Consider the following 6,000-nt stretch of genomic DNA (forward strand, 5'->3'; position numbering starts at 1 on the left):
CCAGGCCGCTGTGTGCCCCGGAGAGGTAAGCGAGGGTTTCCCTGCGCAAACGACGGGGTTGGCGTGGACTGGAGGAGCCTCCAGGCTGTCTGGCGGCAGTCCTGCCGAGTCCTAGCAAATCGCAGGGCCCCGGGAGCAGCCGAGCGTCCCTGCGGCAATGTCTTGTGCCACGCAGGGCGGCCGAGCCCGAGGCTGTCTATTGCCCGGTGGTGGAGCCCGTGTGCTTGGATCGATGATGATTCCCCAAAAAACATTCCTTGGAAAAGCTGAACAAAATGAGTGAAAACTCACTCCCGTCTCGCTCATCGGTGACTGAGGTCCGGCACGTTCGCGTGACCCAGCTAGTGTAGGGCCCAGGAAGGTCTTTTCTTCACTCCCATTCCTACACCAGCTAGGGCGGCAGCTCTGGACAGGCACGCAGCCATGGGGGTGGGCCCTGGGACCCTTTCCTTCTTAGTGTGGCACACACGAGCGGTCCAGGGTATGGCTGATGGGTCCGGGGTATCCCTTGTGTGGGGTGGCGGAGTAGAGACGCATGAGGTGATTGCAGTGAAGCTGGAACGTGGTGTGCAGTTGGGCCTAGGAGATGCTCACGCATGCAGGGGACGTGGCAGGTGAGCTTCAGGGTCTCGGGGGCATGAGCCAGGCCTGACTGTGGGAAATGGCCCATTTCCTCTGGTAGGGCGATAGAGATCTATGCAATAGCGTTGCGTGGCTCCGAGTTGCGGGTAGTGCTGCATAGGAGGGGACAGGAAAGGTTGGCAGGGAGTTGGAGCACCCCGGCTCCACGGAGTGCGTGTGCACTGCGGCTTGACAAGGCGCCACCCTGCTGACTTGTGCCCGTCCACGTGGGAGGGGTGTGTGGTGACCTGCCCTCACCCCAGCAGGAAACACAGGGACGGAGCTCACTCCAAGGCCCAGAGATGATCTCCCATTTGTACGCAGTTGGAGAGGAGCCAGAGGCGGTCCTCCTTGCGGGTGGTGTGGTGCCTGGCAGGACCGGGTTTTTGAGTAGACCAGGGACTCCTCCCAGGGAGTCAGCGTGTTGACTTTCCTAAGCAGGTGGTCCCCCCTGGCGTCTGCGAGGGCATTGGCTTAGCAGCTGTTTGAGGGCCTTGCATCCTCAGGGGCGTCCTTGGTTGTCTCCTGGCCAGGGTGCGAGTCCTGTGAAGGCCGGACTTGTGTTCCTGATGATTGTGCTTCCCTTCTTTGCCAGTTCGCTGTCCCCGTGTCCCCCGTGAGAAGCCAGGCGCGCTTTGGGGGAGGCCAGCGTGAACGGTCAGTCGCTTGGTACTTGGAGAGTGCCAGTGGGATGCAGTTGGTGGCACTCGTGGTGGGTTAGGTCCGTCCCTGGTCAGTCCCTGTTGAGCTAGTGTGCTGGGTAGGTCAGGAGAGTCCCCCGGCCTAGGCTCCCCCTTTCCTGAAGCGGTGTCTAGTGAGTCCCGGGTGGTAGGGAGCTGCTCACAGGAATCTGTGTGGCCAGAGGAGTGGAGGGGCTGTGGGAGGAGTTGGGATGCAGACGCATTGCCCGGTGGGGCCCAATTCCTTCCTGGCCTGAGCGCCTGCCTGGTGTGCAGGCAGTGAATACATGCGTGTGATTGACCTTGTGGTGTGCATCGAGGCCCCAAGCGGGCGAGAGGCAGGACCACAGAGCTGTGTTCTTTCCTGGGGACAGGTAGGCTTGGGTTCCCCATTGGCTTGCTCAACACACAAGGCCTGAAGGGGTGCGCTTCCACACGCCAGTGTGAGTTCTCTCAAGAACATACAAGGAAGCGTGGTCCTAAAGGAAGGTCATGCTTCTTAGAGGGCTGCCAGCGTGTGGGCTGTGTCGCCCGTGGTGGAAGCTCTTCCTTTGGCTGTTTCAGGTTGTCCTGTCCACCGGGGTTTCAGTTGGGGGGGAGATTGCTGAGGACGAGCCATGCTAGGGTTCGTCCTGCTTGCTTCTGGGAAGCCAGGGAGGAGCCGTCAGCCAGCCGGGGGTGACTTGAGAGGAAAGAGAGGCCGGCCAGCGGACCCTTGTTTCCTTTCCCTGAGCGTAGGCGCTGCCAGGTGTCCTGTTGTGGAAGGTTTGCACTTGGTGTGAAGGTGGTGTGCAGATGTGGGATTGCAGCCGATGTTTGTGACTTGGCTAGAAGAGAGAGCTTGCCGCCCTGCAAATCACACACACTCATGCACCCGGCCCCTCTCTGGTGTGCGCAGTGGGGCCTAGCCAGGCCCCACTCTCAGAGGGAGCCTGACGGCATGGGAAGAGGAAAGACGCAAAGCCCTTTAGAATGTCAGACAGACGTGCAGGTGAAGTAGAAGATGGTCACTGTGGGCCCCCGAACTTCTCTCATATTGGCATCTGCTTTGTGTCCACGCCACAGGGCTTGATTTGGCGGAAGTCCCCGGTCCACAGGGCAGCGCGGCGTGTGCCCTGGTGGAGGATCGGCGATGGAGGCCGGTCTGCAGGCCGTGGTCACTCCCGGATACCGCCCAGGCCGCTGTGTGCCCCGGAGAGGTAAGCGAGGGTTTCCCTGCGCAAACGACGGGGTTGGCGTGGACTGGAGGAGCCTCCAGGCTGTCTGGCGGCAGTCCTGCCGAGTCCTAGCAAATCGCAGGGCCCCGGGAGCAGCCGAGCGTCCCTGCGGCAATGTCTTGTGCCACGCAGGGCGGCCGAGCCCGAGGCTGTCTATTGCCCGGTGGTGGAGCCCGTGTGCTTGGATCGATGATGATTCCCCAAAAAACATTCCTTGGAAAAGCTGAACAAAATGAGTGAAAACTCACTCCCGTCTCGCTCATCGGTGACTGAGGTCCGGCACGTTCGCGTGACCCAGCTAGTGTAGGGCCCAGGAAGGTCTTTTCTTCACTCCCATTCCTACACCAGCTAGGGCGGCAGCTCTGGACAGGCACGCAGCCATGGGGGTGGGCCCTGGGACCCTTTCCTTCTTAGTGTGGCACACACGAGCGGTCCAGGGTATGGCTGATGGGTCCGGGGTATCCCTTGTGTGGGGTGGCGGAGTAGAGACGCATGAGGTGATTGCAGTGAAGCTGGAACGTGGTGTGCAGTTGGGCCTAGGAGATGCTCACGCATGCAGGGGACGTGGCAGGTGAGCTTCAGGGTCTCGGGGGCATGAGCCAGGCCTGACTGTGGGAAATGGCCCATTTCCTCTGGTAGGGCGATAGAGATCTATGCAATAGCGTTGCGTGGCTCCGAGTTGCGGGTAGTGCTGCATAGGAGGGGACAGGAAAGGTTGGCAGGGAGTTGGAGCACCCCGGCTCCACGGAGTGCGTGTGCACTGCGGCTTGACAAGGCGCCACCCTGCTGACTTGTGCCCGTCCACGTGGGAGGGGTGTGTGGTGACCTGCCCTCACCCCAGCAGGAAACACAGGGACGGAGCTCACTCCAAGGCCCAGAGATGATCTCCCATTTGTACGCAGTTGGAGAGGAGCCAGAGGCGGTCCTCCTTGCGGGTGGTGTGGTGCCTGGCAGGACCGGGTTTTTGAGTAGACCAGGGACTCCTCCCAGGGAGTCAGCGTGTTGACTTTCCTAAGCAGGTGGTCCCCCCTGGCGTCTGCGAGGGCATTGGCTTAGCAGCTGTTTGAGGGCCTTGCATCCTCAGGGGCGTCCTTGGTTGTCTCCTGGCCAGGGTGCGAGTCCTGTGAAGGCCGGACTTGTGTTCCTGATGATTGTGCTTCCCTTCTTTGCCAGTTCGCTGTCCCCGTGTCCCCCGTGAGAAGCCAGGCGCGCTTTGGGGGAGGCCAGCGTGAACGGTCAGTCGCTTGGTACTTGGAGAGTGCCAGTGGGATGCAGTTGGTGGCACTCGTGGTGGGTTAGGTCCGTCCCTGGTCAGTCCCTGTTGAGCTAGTGTGCTGGGTAGGTCAGGAGAGTCCCCCGGCCTAGGCTCCCCCTTTCCTGAAGCGGTGTCTAGTGAGTCCCGGGTGGTAGGGAGCTGCTCACAGGAATCTGTGTGGCCAGAGGAGTGGAGGGGCTGTGGGAGGAGTTGGGATGCAGACGCATTGCCCGGTGGGGCCCAATTCCTTCCTGGCCTGAGCGCCTGCCTGGTGTGCAGGCAGTGAATACATGCGTGTGATTGACCTTGTGGTGTGCATCGAGGCCCCAAGCGGGCGAGAGGCAGGACCACAGAGCTGTGTTCTTTCCTGGGGACAGGTAGGCTTGGGTTCCCCATTGGCTTGCTCAACACACAAGGCCTGAAGGGGTGCGCTTCCACACGCCAGTGTGAGTTCTCTCAAGAACATACAAGGAAGCGTGGTCCTAAAGGAAGGTCATGCTTCTTAGAGGGCTGCCAGCGTGTGGGCTGTGTCGCCCGTGGTGGAAGCTCTTCCTTTGGCTGTTTCAGGTTGTCCTGTCCACCGGGGTTTCAGTTGGGGGGGAGATTGCTGAGGACGAGCCATGCTAGGGTTCGTCCTGCTTGCTTCTGGGAAGCCAGGGAGGAGCCGTCAGCCAGCCGGGGGTGACTTGAGAGGAAAGAGAGGCCGGCCAGCGGACCCTTGTTTCCTTTCCCTGAGCGTAGGCGCTGCCAGGTGTCCTGTTGTGGAAGGTTTGCACTTGGTGTGAAGGTGGTGTGCAGATGTGGGATTGCAGCCGATGTTTGTGACTTGGCTAGAAGAGAGAGCTTGCCGCCCTGCAAATCACACACACTCATGCACCCGGCCCCTCTCTGGTGTGCGCAGTGGGGCCTAGCCAGGCCCCACTCTCAGAGGGAGCCTGACGGCATGGGAAGAGGAAAGACGCAAAGCCCTTTAGAATGTCAGACAGACGTGCAGGTGAAGTAGAAGATGGTCACTGTGGGCCCCCGAACTTCTCTCATATTGGCATCTGCTTTGTGTCCACGCCACAGGGCTTGATTTGGCGGAAGTCCCCGGTCCACAGGGCAGCGCGGCGTGTGCCCTGGTGGAGGATCGGCGATGGAGGCCGGTCTGCAGGCCGTGGTCACTCCCGGATACCGCCCAGGCCGCTGTGTGCCCCGGAGAGGTAAGCGAGGGTTTCCCTGCGCAAACGACGGGGTTGGCGTGGACTGGAGGAGCCTCCAGGCTGTCTGGCGGCAGTCCTGCCGAGTCCTAGCAAATCGCAGGGCCCCGGGAGCAGCCGAGCGTCCCTGCGGCAATGTCTTGTGCCACGCAGGGCGGCCGAGCCCGAGGCTGTCTATTGCCCGGTGGTGGAGCCCGTGTGCTTGGATCGATGATGATTCCCCAAAAAACATTCCTTGGAAAAGCTGAACAAAATGAGTGAAAACTCACTCCCGTCTCGCTCATCGGTGACTGAGGTCCGGCACGTTCGCGTGACCCAGCTAGTGTAGGGCCCAGGAAGGTCTTTTCTTCACTCCCATTCCTACACCAGCTAGGGCGGCAGCTCTGGACAGGCACGCAGCCATGGGGGTGGGCCCTGGGACCCTTTCCTTCTTAGTGTGGCACACACGAGCGGTCCAGGGTATGGCTGATGGGTCCGGGGTATCCCTTGTGTGGGGTGGCGGAGTAGAGACGCATGAGGTGATTGCAGTGAAGCTGGAACGTGGTGTGCAGTTGGGCCTAGGAGATGCTCACGCATGCAGGGGACGTGGCAGGTGAGCTTCAGGGTCTCGGGGGCATGAGCCAGGCCTGACTGTGGGAAATGGCCCATTTCCTCTGGTAGGGCGATAGAGATCTATGCAATAGCGTTGCGTGGCTCCGAGTTGCGGGTAGTGCTGCATAGGAGGGGACAGGAAAGGTTGGCAGGGAGTTGGAGCACCCCGGCTCCACGGAGTGCGTGTGCACTGCGGCTTGACAAGGCGCCACCCTGCTGACTTGTGCCCGTCCACGTGGGAGGGGTGTGTGGTGACCTGCCCTCACCCCAGCAGGAAACACAGGGACGGAGCTCACTCCAAGGCCCAGAGATGATCTCCCATTTGTACGCAGTTGGAGAGGAGCCAGAGGCGGTCCTCCTTGCGGGTGGTGTGGTGCCTGGCAGGACCGGGTTTTTGAGTAGACCAGGGACTCCTCCCAGGGAGTCAGCGTGTTGAC

General features: G+C 61.1%; 3 non-coding genes across 3 annotated transcripts; all 3 read left to right on the top strand.

Annotated features, from left to right (window-relative positions):
- The first annotated feature begins 226 nt into the window (after nt 1-226).
- Nucleotides 227-321, top strand: LOC125339177. Its single transcript, XR_007208464.1, has one exon. It is a non-coding gene; the product is annotated as a small nucleolar RNA SNORD116 (small nucleolar RNA).
- Nucleotides 322-2,701: 2,380 nt separating this feature from the next.
- Nucleotides 2,702-2,796, top strand: LOC125339178. The gene has a single exon (XR_007208465.1). It is a non-coding gene; the product is annotated as a small nucleolar RNA SNORD116 (small nucleolar RNA).
- Nucleotides 2,797-5,176: 2,380 nt separating this feature from the next.
- Nucleotides 5,177-5,271, top strand: LOC125339179. The gene has a single exon (XR_007208466.1). It is a non-coding gene; the product is annotated as a small nucleolar RNA SNORD116 (small nucleolar RNA).
- Nucleotides 5,272-6,000: the final 729 nt, after the last annotated feature.

The sequence above is a fragment of the Perognathus longimembris genome, chromosome 20 (assembly GCF_023159225.1).
Source record: "Perognathus longimembris pacificus isolate PPM17 chromosome 20, ASM2315922v1, whole genome shotgun sequence".
In the NCBI taxonomy this organism is placed as follows: domain Eukaryota; kingdom Metazoa; phylum Chordata; class Mammalia; order Rodentia; family Heteromyidae; genus Perognathus; species Perognathus longimembris.